The sequence below is a fragment of the Pelodiscus sinensis genome, chromosome 31, assembly GCF_049634645.1.
Source record: "Pelodiscus sinensis isolate JC-2024 chromosome 31, ASM4963464v1, whole genome shotgun sequence".
Classification (NCBI taxonomy): Eukaryota; Metazoa; Chordata; order Testudines; family Trionychidae; genus Pelodiscus; species Pelodiscus sinensis.
In genome coordinates this window covers 6,310,013-6,333,989 of record NC_134741.1, presented here as the reverse complement: position 1 = coordinate 6,333,989, position 23,977 = coordinate 6,310,013, and the positions used below count along the sequence as shown (strand labels likewise).

The 23,977-nt window shown below is 53.6% G+C and overlaps 13 non-coding genes across 13 annotated transcripts; 9 read left to right on the top strand and 4 right to left on the bottom strand.

Moving 5' to 3' along the window:
- Nucleotides 1-614: 614 nt before the first annotated feature.
- On the bottom strand, nt 615-688 carry TRNAI-AAU (transfer RNA isoleucine (anticodon AAU)). The gene has a single exon. It is a non-coding gene; the product is annotated as a tRNA-Ile (tRNA).
- A 2,705-nt stretch (nt 689-3,393) lies between these two features.
- TRNAI-UAU (transfer RNA isoleucine (anticodon UAU)) lies at nt 3,394-3,487 on the top strand. Its single transcript has 2 exons — nt 3,394-3,431; nt 3,452-3,487. It is a non-coding gene; the product is annotated as a tRNA-Ile (tRNA).
- Nucleotides 3,488-4,760: 1,273 nt separating this feature from the next.
- Nucleotides 4,761-4,834, top strand: TRNAT-CGU (transfer RNA threonine (anticodon CGU)). The gene has a single exon. It is a non-coding gene; the product is annotated as a tRNA-Thr (tRNA).
- Nucleotides 4,835-7,148: 2,314 nt separating this feature from the next.
- On the top strand, nt 7,149-7,264 carry LOC142821687 (U5 spliceosomal RNA). The gene has a single exon (XR_012898376.1). It is a non-coding gene; the product is annotated as a U5 spliceosomal RNA (small nuclear RNA).
- A 1,147-nt stretch (nt 7,265-8,411) lies between these two features.
- LOC142821700 (U1 spliceosomal RNA) lies at nt 8,412-8,575 on the top strand. The gene has a single exon (XR_012898391.1). It is a non-coding gene; the product is annotated as a U1 spliceosomal RNA (small nuclear RNA).
- Nucleotides 8,576-13,726: 5,151 nt separating this feature from the next.
- TRNAS-AGA (transfer RNA serine (anticodon AGA)) lies at nt 13,727-13,808 on the top strand. Its single transcript has one exon. It is a non-coding gene; the product is annotated as a tRNA-Ser (tRNA).
- A 1,033-nt stretch (nt 13,809-14,841) lies between these two features.
- On the bottom strand, nt 14,842-14,914 carry TRNAF-GAA (transfer RNA phenylalanine (anticodon GAA)). Its single transcript has one exon. It is a non-coding gene; the product is annotated as a tRNA-Phe (tRNA).
- Nucleotides 14,915-15,779: 865 nt separating this feature from the next.
- On the top strand, nt 15,780-15,852 carry TRNAK-CUU (transfer RNA lysine (anticodon CUU)). The gene has a single exon. It is a non-coding gene; the product is annotated as a tRNA-Lys (tRNA).
- Nucleotides 15,853-16,286: 434 nt separating this feature from the next.
- On the top strand, nt 16,287-16,359 carry TRNAV-AAC (transfer RNA valine (anticodon AAC)). Its single transcript has one exon. It is a non-coding gene; the product is annotated as a tRNA-Val (tRNA).
- A 1,366-nt stretch (nt 16,360-17,725) lies between these two features.
- On the bottom strand, nt 17,726-17,798 carry TRNAA-AGC (transfer RNA alanine (anticodon AGC)). Its single transcript has one exon. It is a non-coding gene; the product is annotated as a tRNA-Ala (tRNA).
- Nucleotides 17,799-19,183: 1,385 nt separating this feature from the next.
- Nucleotides 19,184-19,256, top strand: TRNAK-CUU (transfer RNA lysine (anticodon CUU)). The gene has a single exon. It is a non-coding gene; the product is annotated as a tRNA-Lys (tRNA).
- Nucleotides 19,257-19,764: 508 nt separating this feature from the next.
- TRNAS-UGA (transfer RNA serine (anticodon UGA)) lies at nt 19,765-19,854 on the bottom strand. The gene has a single exon. It is a non-coding gene; the product is annotated as a tRNA-Ser (tRNA).
- Nucleotides 19,855-22,192: 2,338 nt separating this feature from the next.
- On the top strand, nt 22,193-22,266 carry TRNAI-AAU (transfer RNA isoleucine (anticodon AAU)). Its single transcript has one exon. It is a non-coding gene; the product is annotated as a tRNA-Ile (tRNA).
- Nucleotides 22,267-23,977: the final 1,711 nt, after the last annotated feature.

Genomic DNA, 23,977 nt, shown 5'->3' with positions numbered 1-23,977 from the left:
CTCTCCCTCTCCCCCTCCCCCTCCCCCTGCTGGTAACACAAACAGGACTTTTCCCTGTTGAAAGAACAAACTCTCTGGTTTTTATGTGGGGAATGTAGAACTGGGGAGGGGCTGGGGAAAGACCCTGGGAGGGGGAGGAGGCTGGGAGGAAGGGCTAAGGCTGGCACCTTCCTCTGGTGGTCCCACTGCCTCATGTCAGGGGCCTCAGCAGCGCTGGGGGGTGGCTCCAGGGGGAGAAGCTGGTTCAGAGGAACTTGAGCTGCTGGGCCACTGAAGCAGGCCCCCAGCAGCAGCCTCTCTGCAGGGCGCACACGCTCCAGGCCTCCCGGTCATATTGAGTCTCCCTGTGTGGCTTGGGCTCCAGAGCCTGCCCCCCAGCTGGTGCCTTGAGGTAGCCACTGCAGCAGCAGGAATTTGGACATCAGGTCCCCTGCTTTTGGGGACAGGAAGCCAGGCCAAGGCCCTTTTAGCCACTGGAGCTGTGCAGGCTGGAGCCTCCCCCTACCAGATCTCTGCCCTGCTTCCTGTAAAGCTCTCAGCCTTTTGCTTCTTTCTGCTTCCCTGTCCATAGCAGGCAACTAAATGAAGGGAAGTCAGAGACCCAAACACCCCTGTGGCCAGCATGGGGCTTGAACCCATGACCTTGGCATTATTAGCACCATGCTCTAACCAGCTGAGCTAGCTGGCCTACAAAAGTACAGCTCACCAGTGGCCCTTTCAAGCTGTGGAACCTTCCCCCCCAGAAGCGCATTTGGGTGCACCCAGGGGCAGCAAGAATTCTTGTTCTTGAGCAAGACGCTGCCAGTGTAGACAGAGCCTTCGTGTGCAGAGCCGTTCCGCTGCTTATTGTCACAGGGGTTTCTTGTACATGAAGGATCAGTGTGATAGTCCACGCTTAGCCTCATTGGCCTATTGTTTGCACAAGAGCCCATCAGTGTAAACATGGCCCCTGTGCAAGCTTAAAAAATTTTGTGTGAAGCAGGGAGATTCTAGAACCTTCCTCAGCAAGTGAGTCTGAATCCTGCACCACGACCTCAGTGGGACCCGCTGGCGAAATACTGGTTTGCTGCAAATCCTTGGTAATTCCAGTGTTTGGCTTCCTTAGCTGTGACTACGCTGCGCATTGCTGAGCAATAAGATATGCAAATGAATATTGCTGCACATCATTTGCATACCTAATGAGCCATCATTTTTGCAGCAGAGACTTTTGCACAAGAAGCAGCTGTCTACACTGCTCCTTCTTGCACAAAAAAACCCTCTTGTGCAGAGCCGTTCTGCTGCTTATTGTCAGGAACCCTCGTGCCACTTGGCAGGAAAATCCAGTTCTGACCAGTCTCTGAGCAGCCAGTGCCTGAGCTGATCCAACATGGATCCCTAGGTCACAGGTCACAAGCACCATTTAGAGGCCCCAGTTACTGACCTAAACACCATCATAACACGACTGCTACGTCTACACTGCAACCTTCTTGTGCAAGAACTGTTTGCGCAAGAGTTCTTTTGCAAAAGATCTTCCACAAGAGCACGTCCACACTGCCAAGTGCTTTGCACAAGAGATGTGCCTTTGTGCAAGAGCGTCCATGGCAGTGTGGTTGCTCTCTTGTGCAAGAAAACTCTGATGGGCATTTTAGCCATATGGGTTTCTTGCACAAGAAATTCATGTTGCCTGTCTACACTGCCCTCTTGTGGAAGAGCTCTTGTGCAAGAGGGCTTATTCCTCGTGGGGAGAGGAATAACTCTTCTGGAAGAAGCACTGTTTTCCAACACTGTAGTGCAAATTTACTTATGCAAGAACACTCGTGCTGTGCTCTGCACGTTTTTGTGCAAGAACATTGAGCAAAAACCCTGCCATGTAGATGTAGCCTACAGGTTTGTATTCATTCAAAGAGTTCACATACAAATGAAATGTCTCTATTAAATAGACACTCTTGCAAGTGGCACTTGGATTTGAACCAAGGACCATGGGATCCGCAGTCAAACACTCTGCCACTGAGCTACACCCCAATATGAAGAAAAGTGTCTGCAGTCAGTATTGAGAAGTGGGTGGGGAACAGGAGGCTTTTGTAGAACACACATCTCAGGTGGGACGGACCCTCACTGACCCCAGATTGTGACTGGTCCTAACATGGAGTTTGTCCAGAAAGCAGCAGAACTGGGGCAGGACAGAGGTTCTGTCCACACAGAAAAGTTATTTTGAAACAATGGCTGTTATTCCAAAATAACAAGGCAAGAGTCTAGACAGCAATTCCGTTATTTTGAAGTAACTCTGAAATAACGGACGGCTAATTCCAACTTCTGTAGACCTCACTGTACGCAGAAAAATGCCTATTCTGAAATAGCTATTTCAAAATGAGGTGCGTGTACATGCTCCACTTCTGCTATTTCAAAATATCCCCTCCCCAGGGCCATTCTAAGTTATTCCCCCTGGGGCTCTAAATCAAGGTAACATGTCTAGATTAGGGAAGTCTCCTCAGACTCATTTTGAGGTTTCCCTGCAGTGTAGACGTGCTATTTTGAAATAACTGTTCCGGAAGAGCTTATTCCAAAATAAACGTGCCATGTAGACGTAGCCAGAGAGTCCTGAGAGATGAAGCAGCTGGAGGGAAGCCAGGAGAGCAGAGGCCAGTCTGAGACCTGAGTGCCCCAGGTGTCTACCCCAGGCCTTCTGTCTAGGTCCCAAGTGTAAGGGGCAGCACTAATGACTCTGAATCCTCCAATCTGAGTTTAAATCTCAGTGGGACGGGCTGGGGCAGTTGCTGGGAGGTCCTTGTGCTGCAGGCTTTTTGGCTTCCTTGCCCTGAGGTTCACTAAGGGGGTTTTTGCTTGTCTGAGGCCCATTAGAGATTTGTGAGCAGACTTGTGCTCAGGTGCCTGATGCCATCACAGCGTCAGGGCAGGTCGCCCATCTGACCCCTGAGCTCAGCCCATGCTGGGGGCAGCCAGAGAGTGTGAGCAGAATGGGGGGAGGGCGGGGGAGTTGTATACTTTGGGAAGGGTCCTGGCTCCCAGCCACACGCCTTGCAACAAAGACCAATGGTCCCTGCACAAAGTGCATTGTGGGAATGAGAGTTGGGGCAGCAGGAAAGAGGCCGGCCCCTCAGCACCAGCGAGCAGGTGGGAGAAGATGGGAGTGAATCCTGCTACCTCTCACGCGCAAAGGGAGCACTAACCCACGTGCAACTCATCTCTAGTGCTCTGGCCTCCAGCAGCTTTGTGCCCCACTAGGGTGGGTTATTTCAGAGACCAGAGAGGAAGAGGGAGGGGTCTCTGGATGTGCGGAGCCCCCCGGCTCTGCCTGTGAAAAGAAAGAACAAGGGCTCAGCAGAAACTTCAATTCCACGTTCTGCGTCTTGACTTTTTCAATCTAAGGACTTTGAAGAAGCACTGCACATATCTGCTCCAGTGGCGCAATGGGTCAGCGCACAGTACTTATAAGGCAGTACTTGTAGGAGACGTGCTGAGGTTGTGAGTTCAAACCTCACCTGGAGCACTCACTTTTAGTCCCTGCTGGGTCATCCCCTTGCAGTGGTTCCCAAACTTTTTGGCATCACGCCCCCCCCTTTTTGATTTGTGAAAACCCTCATGCCCCCCCTGGAATTTCTTCACACCCTCTCTCCTCCCCGCTCCCCCCCCCCAGGCTGTCCCCAGAGCCCAGGACCCGGGAGTCTGGTCAGCAAGTGAGACTCGCCCGTCAGTCCAAGCTGCTTTCTCCCCGGCTGCCGTTCCTGCCTGTCCCGTGCCAGCGCCGCACGCAGGCCAGTGGGGCAGGACGGGGGGTGTCAGTGGGGCCCTGCTCTCAGTCCGTCCCTCACAGGCCCTGTGGGCTGCTCGAGGGCTGAGCCCGTCGCCCAGGCCTGGCGCGGGGATGGAACATGGGGCACGTTTCCCCCTGTGAGCGTGTGTGGGGGCAGGAGGGAGCCACACGGGCCTGGCTGAAGGTTTTGTGCTGGGGCTGGAAGCTTGAGCCCGAGCTGTCGGCCTCAGCGGGACTTGCTCCTCCCCCCTCTCCTGCCTTATTGCCTCCTTTGGCCAGCAGCGCTCAGGGGCAGCCGGGAGAGCCCGCACCAAGGGCAGAGGAGGCCGAGGCACAAGCCCCTCAGAGGGGACAGGCCTGAGGCCTCTGGCTTGCCCAGGCTCACGCCAAGGGGCTTTCTGTGGTGCCGGGCGGGGGAGGGAGGCCAGGCCCAGGCCAGTGGGGGAAGGGGCAGCGCCTGCCAGGGCAGCAAGGGGAGCTGCAGGGAGCGAGACGCGGCGTTTCTGTCTGGATCACTCAAGGGTCCTTCTGCGGGTGAAGCGCCTGTGACACCCCTGTGCTGCCGGGTTCTCCTGCCCCTCCCCTGGGAGGCCGGCCCCTTCAGGGGGCTCTTGCCCTGACACTGGTCAAAAAACTCACCTGGGCAAAGCAGCCTGCCCCAGGCACCTTCCATTGCTCAGCTGGCAGAGCAGAGGCCTGTAGCGGGTGCTGGGCAAGTGTCCTTAAGTTGCTGATTCAACTCCAGCTGAAAGGAGAGATTCTTCTCCCTCCCCCTGGCTGCAGGCCCGGCCTTAGGACCAGGCGGCCGCCTTGGGTCTGCCCCTTTGGGGCCTGGGGCTACAATTGGCAAAAAGGTTTTGGGTACCAGCTGCTGATCAAATGTTTTGGGCTGCACAGACCTTGAGTCATGGCAAGAGCTGGAGGGGAATGGGGAACGGCTGCACTTTGGAACGGGAAGGGGGTGTCTGGCACCATAAAGTAGAACAATTTCATGCCCCTTTTTAAGGAGGGCACCATGGCTTAGTTGGCTAAAGCACTTGCCTCGTAAGCAGGGGATCCTGGGTTCAACTCCCAGTGGTGCCTTGTTGCCAGGTCAATGGGTCTTTTCTTCCCACCATTCTTCAACATGTATCTGGAGTTGGTTTTACCTTCAGCTGAGCTTGGTGGTGCCCTCACAGTGGGGTTACGTCTACACTGGCCTCTTTTCTGAAAGGGGCATGCTAATTTTCAACTTCAGAATACGGAAATCTGCGGGGGATTTAAATATCCCCCGCGGGATTTAAATAAAGATGTCCACTGCCTTTTTCCAGCTTGGGGAAAAGCCGGAAAAAAGCGTCTAGACTGGCCTGATCATCTGGAATAAAACCCTATTCCGGAAGATCTCTTATTCCTACTTCAAAATCCCCCGCAGATTTCCCTATTCTGAAGTTTGAAAATTAGCATGCTCCTTTCGGAAAAGGGGCCAGTGTAGACGTAGCTTAGGAGTAGGATAGTAGCAAAGAGCAGGAGGTGCCCTAGGGGTTTGATTTACTGCGGCTTAGCTAGACTTGCTAAATCAAGCTCTGGAAGATGGATTGCAGCAGCCATCTCCACCTGAGTGAAGACATGGCCTAATGATGCAATTAGTTAGATGCCGACACTAACAGCCCCACTGCTGGTAACTCACTGGCTACGTCTAGACTGGCAAGTTTTTCCACAAAACTGGCCACTTTTGTGGAAAAACTTGCCAGCTGTCTACACTGTCCGCTTGAATTTGCGCAAGAACACTGACGATCTAATGCAAGATTGTCAGTGTTCCTGCGCAAATACTATGCTGCTCCCATTCGGGAAAAAGCCCTCTTTCGCAAACGTATTTGCGCAAGAGGGCCAGTGTAGACAGCTCAGGACTGTTTTGTGCAAAAAAGCCCCGATGGCAAAAATGGCAATTGGGGCTTTCTTGCGCAAAACCGTGTCTAGACTGGCATGGACGCTTTACTGCAAAGAGTGCTTTTGTGCAAAAGCGTCCGTGCCAATCTAGATGCACTTTTCCGCAAATGCTTTTAACGGAAAAACTTTTCCGTTTAAATCATTTGTGGAAAATCATGCCAATCTAGACGTAGCCACAGAGGCTACATCTACACTAGAAGTTTTCTCCTTAAAAAAATATGTTAATGAGGGACTCAATTGCATGTGTCACAATCTCATTTGCATATTTTCTGCCAATGGGATTTTTGTGCAAGAATAAGCAGTGAGAACACTTTTTTGGCACAAAACCCCCTTTTCCCAAAAGATTCTTATGCCCCCCCAAAAGAGGTATATTGATCTTCCAGAAAAAGGGGGTTTTGTGCAAAAAGAAAACTTCCATACTGCTTGTTTTTGCACAACAACCCCAGCGCAAAATCAGTTTGCCAGAAAATATGCAAATAAGTTCATGACTCATGCAAATGAGACCCTAATTAGCACCTTTTTTTGCTGAGAAAACTCGTCGTGTAGATAATGCAATAGAAGCACAGCGTGTCAGAGAATTGTTCCAGTGACGCTCCCAGACGAGGGGGTTACAAACCCCGCGCTAGACCCCGTGCCAGGGTTTCTGTCACCAGCGCGGCTGTTCCTGTTCTGTTCCGCGCTGTGAACGTTCCTGAGAAGGTTGGAACCAACCCGGCTCCTTTAGGGAGCGGAAGCTCCTAGGGGCGGAGACTGAGGTGTTTAAACAACGCGAGCAAACCGGGGGCAGCACCAGCCGGCCCAGACAGGGGAGAATCGCACTCGGGTGTCCCGGGGTCTGGCTCGATCACAGCGGGTGGGCTACGGAGAAGGGCTGCAGGTGCAGGCTGCAGCGTTGGAGGCTGGGGACAAGCCGATGACTTTGCTGCCGCAGGGCGGGCTGGGTCCTCTGTAGGCTCCGTGGCTGACCCACCCTCCCCCGGGGCAGTTCAGCAGCTCATGCCCCGGCCCTTACACACGGCAGGAACCAGAGCCCCAAGCCCGCCTGTCCCTCCCGAGGGAAGCGCGGAGCCCAGCACCCCCAAGCTACCGGCCTGAGGGCCCGCGGGGAACCAGCACGCAGCCTGCTCCCGGAACAGCGGTGGGACCGGCAGCAGCTGCCCAGCCCGGCCCGCAGCAGCGAGCTAGGGGCTGCAGCCACAGCTCGGAGATCTGGGCTCCTCCGCGTGCTCGGGTATACCCAGGGGTGCTCATTTACATATCCATGATGCATTGCGCACAGTGATTCACGACCCGCGTCCATGGGGCAGAGTTTGCTCCTAAAGCCCCTGGCTCCCACGCAAAACTCGGGCTATCAGCGTGGCAGAGCAACAGGCTGCAGAAGGGGTGGGGATTTGCAGAAGGTCCGGGGTAGCCACCGTGAGTTGAGAAACAGACGCCGTTTTTCTGGCAGCGCCTCTGCAGCAACTGCGGTATACTCTGGTTTCTCTTTAGATTGTATAAATCTTTCACCTTTTACTAAAGATTTCCATGGAGAGGAACATTTATGAGTTTGTACTCAATTTTTTGAGGCTTCGTTCTGGTGAAGCTACCCAATGGTGTGAAAAAACAGAACTGAACCATTAGCTTTTGTAGTGAGGCCTGTAAATGCCTCTGTCTATTTGAAAATGTTGTTGTATCTTACGGTGTACTATCTTTTTTAATAGTAGTAGTTGTGTTAGTCTAGTCTAGCTAAAACAAAAAATAGAACTATGTAGTGCTAAAAAGAGGGGCGACGTCTAGACTGGCATGATTTTTCGGAAATGCTTTTAATGGAAAAGTTTTCCATTAAAAGCATCTTTGGAACAGAGCCTCTAGATTGGCACAGATACTTTTCCCTAAAAGCACTTTTTGCGGAAAAGTGTCCGTGGCCAATCTAGATGTGGTTTTCCACAAAAAAGCCCCGATCTCCATTTTCGCGATTGGGGCTTTTTTGCGGAAAACAGTACTGTGCTGTCTACACTGGCCCTCTTGCGCAAATGATTTGTGCAAGAAGGCTTTTTCCCGAACGGAAGCAGCATAGTATTTCCACAAGAACACTGACGATCTTACATGAGATCGTCAGTGTTCTTGCGGAAATTCAAGGGGCCAGTGTAGACAGCTGGCAAGTTCTTCCGGAAAAGCGGCTGATTTTCTGGAATAAGTGGCCAGTGTAGACACAGCCCGGATGCACCTGGCTCTGGAGGGTGACGGGCCCGGCTGGGCCAGGGGTGTCGGGGCGAGAGCAGAAGCCGCACGGACCCGGTGCCTCCCGAGTGGCAGCTTCTGCCCGAGCCAGCCCCTGCTGGGTGTGCGGGCCGCAGCCGGGGAGAGCGCTGGCGGGGTCGGGAATCGGGGTGCAGCAGCACCGCTGGGCTCCTCGCTGCCGAAGCGGGACTCAGGCCAGAAAGGGGATAAAGCGCCGGGCCCGGGCAGACAGGCGGGCGGGGGCATGTCCCGGGCGGAGAGGCGGAGGGGCGTGAGCATGTATACAGATGCGGGCGCGAGCGGGGGCTTGTGGGAGCGGGAGCGGGCTGGCAAGCAGGGCCCGCCTTGGGCACGCAGGGCTCGGTGTGGGTGTCGGGGGCGGCTTGAGGGCGGGTGTGGGCGGTAGGGGAGCGTTTGGGGCGTGGCGGTGTGGGTGCGCTAGGCGGCGTCCCCCATGATGTGAAAGGGTTTGGGCGGTGGGGGGCAGGCGGTGGTTGTGCAGGTGGAAATCATACTTACCTGGCAGGGGAGATACCATGATCATGAAGGTGGTTTTCCCAGAGTGAGGCTCATCCATTGCACTGCGGGTGTGCTGACCCCTGTGATTTCCCCAAATGTGGGAAACTCAACTGCATAATTTGTGGTAGTGGGGGACTGCGTTCGCGCTTTCCCCTGGAGCTCGCTGTGAACAATAGACTGACAGATGACCAAGGCAAACGGAGAGGGGACATTACTGCTCCTGTCCTTGCTCTTTTTTCTCTCTGTGGCAAGCATTGCTTGTTTTTTGCATTTTTCTCTGCTCGGTTCCTGTTCTGTGCTCAGGCTTGACTTGGCCTGGCCCAGTCTGTGGGGGCTCTTTTTTCTGTTTTTTCTGCTATCTCCCGGGAAGCACATCACTCTCCTAGGCCATTGATGCTCCTTTTCAGCCACCCTGCTTGCCTTACAGAAAGTTTCCCCTAACGGTCTGCGGGCCCTCGCTGTAGCCCCAGCCCCAGCCCCTTGCTTCTCATCCTGCACCTCCCCCGCCAAGCTTCAGAAGAACCAGAAGTTCTCCCTTCTCTGCCTAGCAGCCTTTTATGGCCCTGAAAACTCTTAGCAGCTCCCCTCTGGCAGACTCCCTTCAAATCTTCTACACCCCACACAGTCAGTTTCTCTTGCACTTTCCTGCATTCCCTGTCTCCGATTTGTATGAGTCTGCCTCCCTTCCCGCCCACAGGGCACGATGCTCCAGCTAGGCCTAATCCTCACCGTGTAGAGCGGAAGAATTACTTTTCCTGTCTTGCGCATGACACTGCTGCTTCCGCTAACGCGCCCCAGAACGATGTTCGTTGCTCTGGCAACCTATTTACCGCTCTCGACTCCCGTTTACCTCGTAGTCCGCTGTGACAGCCAGCCTCTCCCTGGCCCTCTCCCCTGCTGCACTGATTCTTGTCCACAGTATTCCTTCCTAGACAGCCGTTTCCCATTCTCTCTCTCTCTCTCTCTCTCTCTCTGTCTCTCTCTCTCTGCCACCGTGCACGCGGGCGCAAGCAACGGATCGATCGTTCGTAAGCGGAGTACTTTGCATTTGGCCTTATTGAACTTCATCGTAGTCTCTCCAAACCATTTCTCCGCTTTGTCCAGATCATTCTGAATTGCGAGGAACCCGTCCTCCACAGCACCTGCAACCCCTCCCAGCTCGGGGTCCTCCGCAGTCTTGATAAGCGTACTCTCTACGCCGCCCATCCAAATGGCCGAGGAAGGGAACAGGGCCCACAAGGAATCCCTGCCAGACTCCCGCTCGTTACGCCCTTCCAGCGAGGCTGGGCACTACGGCGATAACTATTCCCTGGGAACGGTATCTCTGACCCTTTAGCAGCCCCCTGACGGTAGCTCCGGCTAGCTTGCGTTTGGCTAGCGAGCACGTTCGTGCGCAAGTCACGTGAGACGGTACCCACAGCTTTCCTGAAGACACCAGATATACCCTTTTGATAGGTTGCCCCTTCCCCCTCTTCGGGAATCTCTCCCACCTGCCGCGAGTTTTCTGAAATAATCCTCCATGTCTCAGATGTCACCCCAGTCAGCTCCTTGAGTACGGGGGGGAGGGGATGCATTTCATCACACTGCCTCGGTATCTCGGCCTTCGCAACATCCTCCGGCCTAGGCCCCAACTCAGCGGCTGCCAGGAAACAGATTACTGGGGCTATGTCTACACTGTCACCCTTTTCCGGAAATGCTTAAAACAGACCAGTTTTCCGTTATAAGTATTTCCGGAAAAAGCGTGTCTAGATTGGCAGGATGCTTTTCTGGAAAAGCATTTTTTCCGAAAAAGCATCCGTGGCCAATGTAGACGCGCTTTTCCGCAAAAAAGCCCCGATCGTCATTTTCGCGATTGGGGCTCTTTTGCGGAAAAGACTACTGGGCTGTCTACTCTGGCCCTTTTCCAGAACAGTTTTTCCGGAAAAGGACTTTTGCCCGAATGGGAGCAGCATAGTTTTTCCGGAAAAACACTGACGATTCCAGGCAGCCAGGCCATGGGGGTCTCTGAGATTGCCCCTGTCCCACCTGGCTGTTGCGAAGGTTGCTCTGTGAGGTCACTGCCTCCAACCAATGAGTCTGTCCCACCTGGCTGTTGCCATGGTTGCTCTGTGAGGTCACTGCCTCCCAGCCAATAAACTGAGGTGCTGTAAAAGTTCCTTGTGATGTCACTGCTGCCTGGCAGGCTCATGTCGTGCCCCTGGCCAGCCCCTTGGCATGTGTGAGCTGCTCCCCCTCTGCCCCCGTCACTCAGGGCTGGTTCTGGGGCTCACACACGGAGCATCAGAGGCTGCTCAGGGGCCCTCCTGTGGGGCTGTGAGTGTTGCTGTCCCTGCTGTACAGACAGGGCCATAGAGCCTCAGGAGGCTGCAGCGGTGGGAGACACTTCCCTGGATTCGGGAGGGAGACGAGATGTCAAGACCCATGACTTGGAGCCAGCTACAGATACCCATGGAAAGCTGATTTTCAGAGGGGTGTGATCAGCCCTTCCTGTGTATCTGGCTTCTTCAAAGGGGATTCATTAGGAGCTAAAAGTTGAAGAAGGAACATTTAGAAGGGTGAATTTCTTTCCCTGCCATGCTTTTCTGTGTCCCCCAGTGGCCTAATGGACAAATCACTGGCCTCCTAAGCCAGGGATTGTGGGTTCAAGTCCCACTTGGGGTGACAGTTTCCTTGTTGTTCACTAACAAATAGTTTGCATTCCTTTGCTCTCTGAAATAGTTGTCAAGGATGCCCTGCAGTTACTGTCTCCCTTGCTGCAGAAGCTGTCCAGACTCCTCACTAGCTTGTGTTAGGTGCAGATCTGGTTGCTAAAACCCCAGGTATTCAAAGTCAGAATGAAGAGGCACATTTTACTCTAGAAAGCCCAGGAGTGACAGCCAGATGGAGGTGGCTGTAGCAGGGTCTGCCTGGAGACAAAGCGGAGCCTGAGGATGAGAAGGCCCATAAGAGGCAGAGACTCCAGAGCAGTGGGGTGGTTGTTATTTGGTCTGGCAAACTGACAGAAAATCCCCAGGCCCTGAGCATGGTGCGGGCGAGGCCCATGGGGCAGTTTGCCTGGTGGGGTTTGGGGGGTGGAGAAGCTGTGAAGCTCTGTGAGTGGATAAGGTCCCTGGCTGAGCTGTGCAACCTGTTGTGTGTGCGACTCAAACTGTCACTCGTCCCCTTTTGTGTGTCTGTTGCGCTTCCAGCGTCTTTCCTCAGGCACATTCATCCGGCAAAGACTCCCCCCCTCAGGGATCTTGTATCTTCCTTTGTGCTGCTCAGCCGCAGACACAGCCGGGGCTGGAAGGAAATTGCTGCACTTTGGGAGTCAAAGGTGTTGTCTGGGACCACAGAGCAGTTTCACCCAACAGCTTGAGGGGGGCACCATGGCTTAGCTTGCTCTGTCTAAACAGAAGCGCCTGGGTTCAACTCCCAGTGGTGCCTTGTTGCTTCCTTTGCTCACATTTTCCCAGGTCCTTCTGGGACACAGAAGAGGCCTCCCCTGGCCACCCATGGAACTGCTTGGCTGACCCAGGGCCTGAAAGGGGCCATTAGGCAAAGACCAGAAGTGGTGATGCTGGGGGAGTGGCTGCCCTGCGCTCTCCGTGGTGTGAGGAGCTGGGCAGGAGAGGAGTCCCAGAGGTTGTTGGGTGGGAGAGTAGAGTTTATCAGACTTTGGGCTAAGCTCTAGAGCAGCCAAGGGAGAGGTGGGGAAGTGACTTCTGGATACTCTGTGTGGCCCAGGGATGCGGACCAAGAGCCGTCCTTGCGTTTTTTGCCGTAAAGTGTTGTTTCTGGGTCCTTTGCCTAAGATCGAGCACGTCTGCCTTCCGGAGAGTCATGTCTCAGGCACAAGCCCCCAGAGACCCCTTCAGGGACATATCACAGGACCAAGCAAGGGACAGAAACACTGGGCACTGTCAGTGTCTGGGCCAGAGATAAAGACCCTCTTGGAGCTGTGATCCGAGGGAGAGTCTCTGCAGGCCCGGCAGTCCAGGTGGACGAATGCAGACATCTATGAACATAAAAACGGCTGTACTGGGTCAGATCAAAGGTCCGTCTAGCCCAGTGTCCTCTCTGCCGACAGTGGCCAGCACCAGGTGCCCCGGAGGGGGTGGACCGAAGACAATGATCAAGCGATTTGTCTCCTGCCATCCGTCTGCAGCCTCTGACAAACAGAGGCCAGGGACACCATTTTATCCCCTGGCTACTAGCCTTTTATGGACCTAACCTCCATGAAATTATCTAACATATGGCCCAATGGCTGATGGCCTTGCAGAGAAAGGCCACCTCCCCACTCCTGCATCCTAGACCAAGTCAGACCCAAGGTCAACGAATTGCGGGAGGGGTAAGTGAGGGCCCGTGAGGGCAGGTCCCGCTCTGGGGAAGCACCGCAGCACTGGGCATACTGTGAGGAACTGGACCGAATCCCGGGGTGTGGGGAGCCCCTGCCTCCAGGGATAGTTGTGGAGTCTGGGATGGAGACACCTGGGAAGCAGCGGCTGCAGCTTCAGGATGACAACGCTGGTGACCTGCAGCTCCAGGAGACGCAGGAGGACTCCCAAACATCTTCAGGCAGCGGGGAGGGAACATCAGGTGAGTGCTGGGAGGTTGCAACACCCAGGACATGTCGACACTTGCAGTCTCCTTCAGGAGAGGGATGCAAATGGAGACATTCAAAATTGTAAATGAAACCAGGATTTAAATATCCCGCGCTTCATTTGCATAATCGTGTCCAGGTGCTATTTCAAAATACTTTATTATGAATTAAAAAACACCGTTTAGATGCACTTATTTGGGGAGAAAACCTTTCTTCCGAAATAACCCTTAAACACTCCCCTCTGGTCTGGATCTAACAGCAGTGTCAGCGTTTGCTAGTCGGGGCTCTGGACAGCACCTGCGCAGAGGGAGATAGCAACTGCGGGACGCTCTGGCCAACTGTCCCAATGTCTCACAGCAGAAAAGACAGCAAAAGAGGCCAATGCAAACAGCCCCTGGCAGCGAGGGAGTCAGCACGTCGGTCGGTGGGGCAGAGAGCTGGGGGCAGATTTTGACTCTAACTAGCTGGGTGACCTTGGCCCATTCAGTGAACCTCTCCCTGTCTCCATGGCCCTGTCTGTACAGCAGGGACAGCAACACTCACAGGCCCCGCAGGAGGGGGCTGGTTTAATGCTTCACCCCAGGGCCCAGCAATGAGCCCCCAAGCGTGCCCTGTGTGCTGGAAGCCAGGTTTGCTGTGTGAATTCTGTGGGGCGGGTGAGGTCAGGCCTGAGCACTGGGATTATTTACCAGTTTCCCTTATCCTGGGACACTGCTGACTTCATAGCTGTGGTGGCCGAGTGGTTAAGGCGTTGGACTAGAAATCCATTAGGGTTTCCCTGTGCAGGTTCAAATCCTGCTCACAGCGAGGCCTGTATTTTGGCCACGCCCTAACCAGGGCAACAAAGCTGCACAACCCCTAAGCCACTCTCCCTGTCCCCAGTCAATCCCTTTCTGCGCCTTCCGAGAGAGACACAGGGCATGGTGCCTCCTTATGGGTCCCTGGGCTCTGGGGAAACTATCAGCTCCTGCAGCCTCTGCCCTTTACCCAGCACCCCATGGCTCAGCCCTACCCCTGGGCGCTGCCCTGCTCCAGTGTGTGATAGGAGTTGAGTGAGAGGATGGAGCATCTGGGCCTCCCCCAAAGGTCCATCTATGAAGGGCAGAAATGCTGGGGATATGATGTGGGTCACTCCTCCCGAGGTGCACACCCCCCCCCCCCGTGTTGGGAGCAAAGGGTCTAGAGAAGTATTGGGGGGGGGGTCTTGTTCCCTGCTCTTGCTCTGCCTTGGGCAAAGAATTAGTAACAGAATATTTGTCCAAGTTTATGTACAGAAAAAAACTGACAAGCATGTTTCTGTGGGGTGGTGGTTATCGTGTTTGCTTAATTTGCAAAAGGCTCCTGGTTCAAAGCCAAACAAAAAGTGGGAACAGGGGGTTCTGCTCCTATTTGTGTCTCCCCAGGTAAACACAGCCCCTGCTGCTTGGGATAAGCCCAACTCCCAGGCTGAGTAAAGCAAGGAACAACAGGAGCCCTGCCCTAGAAAGGGAGGGGCCAGTGTGTGTGAGTGCATGGCCCAGACAGACAGCCCCAGGGTGCAAGGACAGAGCTGCTGGACGTCTCTAGTGGCCCTGAGGGGGGGAGACATGGGTGCTAGCAACATGCTCATGTGGTGCCATGTTCCAGCACTGCCAACAGGGAGTGTTTTTTGTGGTGTCACCTGGTTCCCCCCAGCTGTAGCCCTTGTACCTGCCCTGTGGCAGGATAGAGCCCCAGGGCCAAGAGAAAGCAGGAAGAGCCCCAGGATGCAGCTCATCTCCCCTTTTCTCCTACAGTGCAGGTTGTGATAACAGCTCTAAGCAAAACCATTAACTTGAAGTAATTAGCCCCTATTGGAGCATGCCAAAGCCTGGGATTGAACCAGGGACCTTTAGATCTTCAGTCTAATGCTCTTCCCACTGAGCTACTTTGGCTATGAGAAAAGGCCTGTCTGGCCTATAATTCTCTGTCCAGGATGTTTGGCCGCATGTTGTCATGCCCTGCCCAGGAAGGCGAGACTGGCCTTTCCACAGCGCCCCTCCCCCACAGCCAGAGCCAAGGTTCCCTCTAAGCCAGGCCTGGGCAATACAGGCCAGCGGGCTGGATCCAGCCCATGAAGCCACCCAACATGGCAGCAAGAAGCCTCAGGCAGATTCCCTGCTCGCCCTGCCCCCACGCACAGCTGAGAGAAGGGGCTGCTGGGCCCTTTGTGTCTCTCAGCTGCAGAGGAAAAGGCTTCATGCCTGGTTCCTGATCCAGGCTTGTTTGTGGCCAATGGGAGCTGCCTGCTTGAAGCCCTGGCCAGTCCCCACAAGCTCTTATTCACCCAGGCGTGTGACCTGTACCCCCTGCGCAGGGAAGGGGCTGCCTGAGAAATGTGCTTGGCTGCTGGGAGTGTCTCCCAGTCAGAGCCTGCCTCTGGCACCCCAGCTTTGTGGGAGGCCAAGTAGGAAGGGGCCTCTGGAGGCTCATAGCCCCCTGGCCTGCTGTGTCTATGGAAAGGGGGGAAGAGGACACATACCTCTCACTGGGGAACAGGGCGTATGGATCCCTCTCGTTCCTGCAGAAAATGAAACAGGTTGAGCATTTTACAGAGAACGGACCAGTCCCTGGAGAGATGGAAATGGGGCCGTTCCTTGTGGGGAAAGAAGTGGGTGTGTCGGGAGTGGCGTTCGAGTTCAAACCTCTCCACAGACCAGAACCCCTCATTAGGGGCAAGAAAGAGCCTTGAGTCAGGCAGTGGAGAATACATGGCTCCTGTTACACTGAGATGGGATATTAGGAACTTTTTTGCGGGCAGCCTTGCTAGCTCAGTTGGTAGAGCATGAGACTCTTAATTTCAGGGTCATGGGTTCAAGCCCCATGCTGGGCAGTGCCCTTCCTTAACTCACATTCTCAGCCTGTGAGCAATTGGCTCTCAGTTTTCGCCAGGGTTTTAGAAAGAAAAAGTCTAGTCCTGGGGTCCAGCTTTAGTAGAACCAAAGAGAGAACCAACTGCAATTTCCATCTTCTGAGGAGAAGGGAAGAGGATTTTCTTCTCCTCAGTCCTAGCCACATCAGCCCAGGGGGGAGAAAAAATAACCCTCCGCCCACTGATTGTCCCCGGTTAGCTTCTGTAGCTTCACCTCCTTCCACAGCAGCTCCAGCTTTGAGCTACAAATCTCAAGGTGCTGGTGAGGAAATTAGGTGCTTCCCTGAGAACAAGAGGTGGAGTGTTCACAAGGAGCATCCCCCCCCCCCTGCAGAGCAGGGTGTTAGAAAGAGCCAGGAACAGAACAGTCAGCCAAGTTCCAATCCTTGAAATGTGTTTCTGTGGTGTAGTGGTTATCATGTTCGCCTAACACACAAAAGGTCCCTGGTTCAAAACCAGGCAGAAACACAGGGTCTTCTCTTATTGCGGTGCCCAGGTAACTGCAGCTGCTGCTGACCAGCCTGTTGATGAGCCCAACGCTCATGTGACAGAGGGGGGGTAACGTCAGCTGATAATGCCCCTGGGTGCCAACCTGGGGAAGCCAGATAAATTAGGCCAGGCAGCTTCTTGTGCCTTGGCCTCCCTGCCCTGGGAGGCTGGTGCATTGGGCCAGCTCTGCCTGCTGCCTCCCTTGTGTGACTTGCCCAGTGTAACAGGCCAAATGTCGGAAAAGCCTCTTCCAAAAAAAAAAAAAAAAAAAGCAGAAGAAAAAGCTGCACAAATTGGGTTTTGAAATTTGCGTAGCTTTTCCCAGAAGAGCAGTGTAGGGCAGACATAGCCTGAGTGTTGCTCAGCACCGGTAGGAGACAGGGAGGGATAAAACGATCTAATGGCACCTGAAGCCTTTCAGAACAACTCCCAGCCCCAGCCACAAGAACCAGCCCTTCCCTCCATCCTCACTGGGGTCTGCTGGGAACTGTCTGGACTCAAGCTCACCCCAGTTTCACCCTAAGGATTGCCTGGTCTGTAAAAGCTGCGCCCTGGAAATGAGAAAGCAGCTAAAGTGAGACTCATGGGACTTGAACCCACAAACTTTGAATGTCTAGCTGGGCTCACATGAATCACTGCAGCTTAAAAGAGTGATAGAAAAGTAGCCATGTTAGTCTAGGGTAGCTGAAACAAAATACAGAAAAAAAACAGTTTCTTGCCATTTTAACTCAGAAAGGACATTATCTCAATGACTTAATTACCTGCATCCTGCTTCAAAAGCCTTTTAAAACTGCACTTTCAAGGGAATCCTCTGAACTGTTATTCATGCTAAAATTCGACACTTTACGGCGGGGTCCTAACAAAGACTCTAGTTATCTTACCCATTACAAAGATAGCTTCCCCAATTATCACCTCTAATATCATTAGCTCACAGACATTTACCTTCCCCCCCACATCCCCGTTCTGTTCTGAAATTTGATTTGTCCTTTTCATATGTGTTCGTTTTTTTTAATTGTATCCTTTGGTATATATGGTTGTGACAATTTTCTTCCACTATTTGATCTGAGGAAGTGGGTCTGGCCCACGAAAGCTCATCATCTAATAAACCATCTTGTTAGTCTTTAAAGTGCTACACAGTCCTGTATTTTGTTGCAGCTTAAAAGTCCAACATGTTTTCCATTGCACCACAGAGCCTGATATCTCCACTCTCTGCTTTGCAGAATGGCAATTGCTGGTGGCAAAGAAAGGGGAGCCAGGTCTGTCTCTTTTGGGAGAGCAGGTAGGAAGAGGGAGGGGGCCACTGAGCCCCTGACAGTGAAAATAAGGGATAAAAGCTGAGCTGTATTGGAGAATGTGGGCATCGATCCCACTGCCTCTTGCATGCTAAGCAAGTGCTCTACCACTTGAGCTAATTCCCCTGCTGCATTTACAGAGGCCTTCTTGGAGGCTCTTCCCTTCTCCACAGCGACGTCTGTCATCTAGGTCAGTTAGTCTTGGGAAAGGAGAAGGCTCCGAAAAGGCCTCAAGGGCAACTCTCAAGGAGACTCCCTGCAGCAAAGCCATGGGGGGGGGGGCTCTGAGATGGCCCCTGCCCTGCAGCCTGTCCCACCTGGCCACTGTCATGGACTCTCTGTGAGGTCACCACCTCCCAACCTCCTTTAGCCAATAAGCTGAGGGGCTGCAAAAGGCCCTTGTGATGTCACTGCCACACCCACCCCTGCCCTCCAGGGCTAATGTCCTGCCCCAGGCAGCCCCTTTGCATGGCTGAGCTGCTTCCAGGGGTGAAAGTGACACATTTCTTACAGGGAGTCCGGGGAGATGAAGCAGCTGGAGGGAGCCAGGAGAGCAGAGGCCAGTGTGAGAGCTGAGAGTCAGAGGTGCCCACTGCATTTTCACACCACCCATCCTATGGTGTAAGGGGCAGCACTCAGGACTCTGAGTCCTGCAATCTGAGTTCAAATCTCAGTGGGACCTACTGAGACTTAGCTGGTTGTTACAAGGTTCAGGTGCTTTGACTTCCATGCCCTGAGGCTCAATAAGAGAGATTTTGTTCCTCTTGCTGGGTGTCTGAGGCCACTGGAGCTCCATCTCCAGACTGAGCAGGCGGGCGGGAAGGGCCTGATGCCATCACAGCTGCAGGGCAGGTCACTCACCTGACCCCTGAGCTCAGCCCGTGCTGGAGGCAGCCAGACAGTGTGAGCGGGTCAGAGCGGCGATTTGGGGAAGCGTCCTGAGTCCTGGCTCCCAGCCACGCACCTTTTTACAAAGACCAATGGCCCCTGCACAAAGTGCATTGTGGGAATAAGAGTTGGGGCAGCAGGAAAGGGGCCGGCACCTTAGCACCAGGGCATGGGCAGGAGAAGATGGGAGTGAATCCTGCTACCATGGCTTGGCCCAGAAGGGCTGGGATCTAGCAGCTTTTCACCCCAGCTTTGTGGGAGGCCAGATAGGAAGGGGCCTCATAGCCCCCTGGCCTGCTGTGTCTGTGGAAAGGGGAGAAGAGGACACACACCTCTCACTGGGGAACAGGGCGCATGGATCCCACTCGTTCCTGCAGAAAATGAAACAGGCTGAGCATTTTGCAGAGAACAGGCCAGAGCCCTTCTCCTGTCCCTGGAGAGATGGAAATGGGGCCGTTCCTTGTGGGGAAAGAAGTGGGTGTGTCGGGAGTGGGGTTCGAGTTCAAACCTCTCCACAGACCAGAACCCCACATTAGGGGCAAGAAAGAGCCTTGAGTCAGGCAGTGGAGAACACTTGGCTCCTGTTACCCTGAGATGGGATATTAGGAAACTTTTTGCGTGCAGCCTGGCTAGCTCAGTTGGTAGAGCATGAGACTCTTAATCTCAGGGTCATGGGTTCAAGCCCCATGCTGGGTGGTGCCCTTCCTTAACTCAAGGACTCTGGTGCTGATGATGGAATAGAAGCACCTTATGTTTAAACAGCTGCCATGTGAATGTACTTGAAAGTCACAAGCATCAGTGATCTGTGTGAAAGGCAGGTGGCCAGTAATTAGAGTCCCAGGTATGTTGTGTGCACAAAGGAAGGTAGGAATGTGCACTGGGTAGTCTGATAATGGTGTTTAGTGAAAAGTAATAGGTGTAATCGCATTGCACAGGAGAATTTTTCTTGCGCAAGAAGGGGCAGTGTAGACGCTCCTTCTTGTGCAAGAGTCTCTTCTGAAAAAAGTGGTGGCTTATTAGCTATGCAAACGAGGCTCAGCAATATTCCACACTTAGCCTCATTTGCATATTACTCATGCAAGAAGCTACAAGTGTAGACATAGCCCAGGTGTTCCTTCTGATGGGTCAGGTACCTTCTTCTCAAGAGTCTCGGAGTTTGGGTACCATGTTGCCCTAGGAAGGGGTGTGACCAAAACACAGGCCTCACTGTGAGCAGGATTTGAACCTGCACAGGGAAACCCTATTGGATTTCAAGTCCAACACCTTAACCACTCAACCACTCAGCCATCACAGCTCTGATTCCTAGTAGCTCAGGGAAACTGGTAAATAATTCCAGTGCCCAGGCCTGACGTCACCTGACAGAATTCACACAGCAAACCATTTCAACAGTCATGCAGAGGGGTCCTGGCCGCTCTGGTCTGAGGCTGCCTTGGAGGTGAGTTCTGCTTCCAGGTCTCCCTCCTCTTCCTTGGTCTTCTTCCTTCCTTTCCCTTTCCCTCCTTCTTCCTCTTCTCATTTCCCCTTTTCCTTCTTCTTCCTGGTCTCCTTCTCGTTTCCCTGTTTAGATAGTGATAATTTAGTCCTGCTTAACCAATTATTATAGTATAATGTTACTAACCAAAGATAACATACTATTATGATTTACCTAACCAATCATACTCCACTGCCTTTGTTGATTTTCCCCCAGCAAAATTAATGATACAGCCGACAGAAACAGTTACAAACCAGACAGCGATCACACAGACAAACAATAGGAAAGCGAGGACAATAATCATAGAATGCCGATTGCACAAACACAGCTATTGCTAAGCAGGTTTTTTCCAGACAAATACTGTTAACTAAGTTCTCTCTACCCACCCTGAGATCTGTTTCTTACTTGGTGACAGTGGGGGTCAATAGGATCAGACCCCCTGGTCACAGCCTAGTGTGACCCTATTGAAATGCCATTTAGATGGAATGTGAGCCCAGGCTCTCCAGTTAATTGCTGCTGTTCTGCAGTCTGGCTGCAGAAGGCTTTAGTTTAGATCTGCTAAATAGCTAGAGGCCTTCCCATAGACACACATTGTTACAGAACCATTCCAAGCATAAGACTCCAGGACCCACAAGCACAGTCAACACAACTGCAAAAGGACTCAAACCCTCAGTCATCTGACCCAAAGTCAGATGCCTTATCTTTTACACCACACAGTCCTGTTTAGGAATGAACATTTTGAAGTGTGTAAGAAGGGTGCAGTCTAGCTTGTCCCGCCCCCGCTTTGTTCTGCCAAAGCCGGTTGGGTGGGGTGGGGCTGGTTATGGGGAGGCAGAGTCCTGTGCCTGTCTCAGGGCATCCCAGGGAGGCTCCTTGCAGCCCAGGAGAAGAAGGGGGCTCTGGGTGGAAGGAAACAAGCAAAGCTGGTCCGAGGGCCATAAGCCAGGACTACAGTTCAGCCTAATTGAATCACTACTGGCTCATGTAGGTCCCATGGGCTGTGTCTCGACGGGCCAGTTTTTCCGGAAAATCAGATACTTTTCAAGAAAAAATTTCCAGCTGTCTACACTGGCCACTTGAATTTCTGCAAAAGCGCTGACTTCCTACTGTAAGAGATCAGTGCTTTTTGCGGAAATACTGTGCTGCTCCCATTCGGGCAAAAGTCTTTTTCCAAAAGACTTTTGCACAAAAGGGCCAGTGTAGACAGCAGAGATTTCTTTTCTGCAAAAAAGCCCCGATTGAGAAAATGGCGATCGGGGCTTTTTTGCAGAAAAGCGCATCTAGATTGGCCACGGACGCTTTTGCGGAAAAGTGTCCTGCCAATCTAGATGCTCTTTTCTGAAAATGCTTTTAACGGAAAACTTTTCCGTTAAAAGCACTTCTGGAAAAACATGCCAGTCTAGATGTAGCCATGGTGTAAGAGGCAGCACTCAGAGCTCTGAATCATGTGATCCGAGTTCAAATCTCTGTGGGACTTGCTGGGGTTGGGCTGGTTGCTGCAAAACCCTCCAACTTTATGAGCTTTGGGCTCCTTATCTGCAGGCTCCCCAGAGAAAGAGTTCTGTGCCTCCTGCTGGGTGTCTGATGCCCCCTGGAGCTCAGTCTGATGCTATGGTCTGCCTGGCTGAGATGGGCTGGGCCCTAAAAATTAACCTGCCTGGAGCTTGCTGCTTACCCTTGTGGTCTCTTTTGTGGTCCCCAGGAGCTGCCAGGCTCTGACTCTTGCCCCCCTGGCGCTAGCAGGTGCCCCCCCCAACAATCTTTTAAATGGGTCTTTCTGGTCCCTCTCAGGGTGTTTTTCTCCTCAGCAGCAGCGCACAAGAGAGAAGCTGTTGCCAGTGGCCCTGCAAGACAAGATGAGCTTTGCCTGCCCCCCTCAGCCTGACTCGCTACTTGGCCCCATTCCTGCCTCTCTTCCCAGTGGCTGAAAGGGGCTGCGGCTGCTGCCAACAGGGAAGAAGCTGGGAGACAAGGTGCTGGCAGCAAGAGATTCCGGCTGCTTCTTTGCCCTGGGTCTCAGTGCGCCATGCCAGTCACCAGCCACCTTGACCAAACCTCAAAGCATCTGGACTAGTGAGCCCACATCACAGTGAGTTGCTAGTGGCCCTGTCAGAGAAGAGGCACCTTTCTGAAAGGGCCATTTGTGAGCTTAGGCTCTGAAGGCCGGCTAGCTCAGTTGGTTAGAGCGTGGTGCTAATAACACCAAGGTCATGGGTTCAAGCCCCATGTTGGCCACATGGTTGTTCACTGCAGTGACTGGTTCCTCTTTCTCTTTCCCCCCCCCCCCCCCCCACACACACACACTTTAGCTGCCTGCTATGGACAGGGAAGCAGAAACACGCAAAAGGCTGAGAGCTTTGCAGGACTGAGGCCAGAGAACTGGTAGGAGGGGGATCCAGTCTGCACAAACCCAGTGGCTAAAAGGGTCTGGCCAGCTTTCCCCTAATGGCAGGGAAAACTCTTCTCTTCCCTCCATTGTCCCCAGTGGGGTGACCTGATCCCAAATTCCTGCTGCTGCAGTGGCTGACCCAAGGCTCCTCCAGCCCAAGCCACAGAGGGAGGCTCCATATGTCCAGGTGATGGGACCATGTGCCCAGCCCACAGAGTTGCTGCCAACCACCTGGTCACCTGCTTCAGTGGCCCAGCAGCCCCTCCCCCAAACCTGCTCCTGCTCAAGGCCCCCCTGAACCCACCCAGGCTCCTGCTCCTCTGACTTCTGCACTAGCCAGCCCACATCTCAGTGAGTCGCCCGTGGCCCCATCAGAGACGAGCTCGTGGCAGCGGCAGAGACGTCCCTGCAGCTGCCTGTGGGGTCTTTCCCAAAGGGCCCCTTGTGGGCTGCTGGCTCAGCTGTTTAGAGCTTGATGCTGATAACGCCCAGGTCGTGGGTGCAAGCCCCATGCTGGCCACAGGGGTGTCTGGTTTGGTGACCTGCCTTTGTGTAGCTGCCTGCTATGGACAGGGAAGGAGAAAGAAGCCCTGGGAGGTGAAGCAGCGGGAGGGAAGCAAGGAGCAGAGTGTCAGTTGCCAGCCGAGAGTCACAGGTGCCCTCTGCCTCCTGGGACCACCCCTCCCTGAGCCCCCAGCCCCCTGTCTCTCACCGTGCGCCCCTTAGGGAGTCCATTCCCTGCCCAGGCTGCTGGGCCCCCGACCACTTCAGCTGCCAGGTCAGCCCGGGAGCTAAGGCAGGAATGGGGGGAAGGAGCCAGTCAAACTGCAGGTGGCAGGAAACACCAGTCTCGCCTTCCTGGGCCGGGCACGACGGCATCATGTTTGTGACACGGCTGCCAGACATCCCGGACAGTTAATAACCAGCTAGAGGGGTTTATGGGCAGCTCAGTGTGGGGAGCTTAAGATGAAATATTTAAAGGTCCCTGGTTCAATCCCAGGCTTTGCCATGTCTCTCGGTGCAGCAGGGCCCTCTCTGGTCCCCTTGCTGTGCTAGTGCCCTGTGACATCCCTGCATCTATCTTAGCCACAGCCCAGCACTGGAAACTCCCGTCCATCTGATTAACCCCTTTGCTTCCAACCCTCCCTCAGAGTCCTTGCTTCCTTGGCTAAAGTCCCCTCCCCTGTGCGTGTGGCTGGCAGTGGTTACTAGATGGATCCATTCACATGTAGCTTCACTGAAACCCCCCTTGTTGGCCTGTGCCCAGGTCAGTCCGTGTCACTGGCTCAGGGGTTTCTCCCCCAGCACACTGCAGAGAAAGCCCTTGTGTGTGAAAGGGCCTCAGGGAGCCCAGAAACCAAGTTAAAAATAAACTAAAGGAACTCCTTGCCAGAGGATGCTGTGAAGGTGAAATCTACAAGAAGGTCCAAAACAGAACTGGAATATTTAATGCAGGAAAGGTCAATCAATGGCATTTAACCAGGATGGACAGGGCAAGTGTCCCTAGCTGGTGTATTCTAGAAGCTGGAAATGGGCAACAGGAGGGATCACTTAATA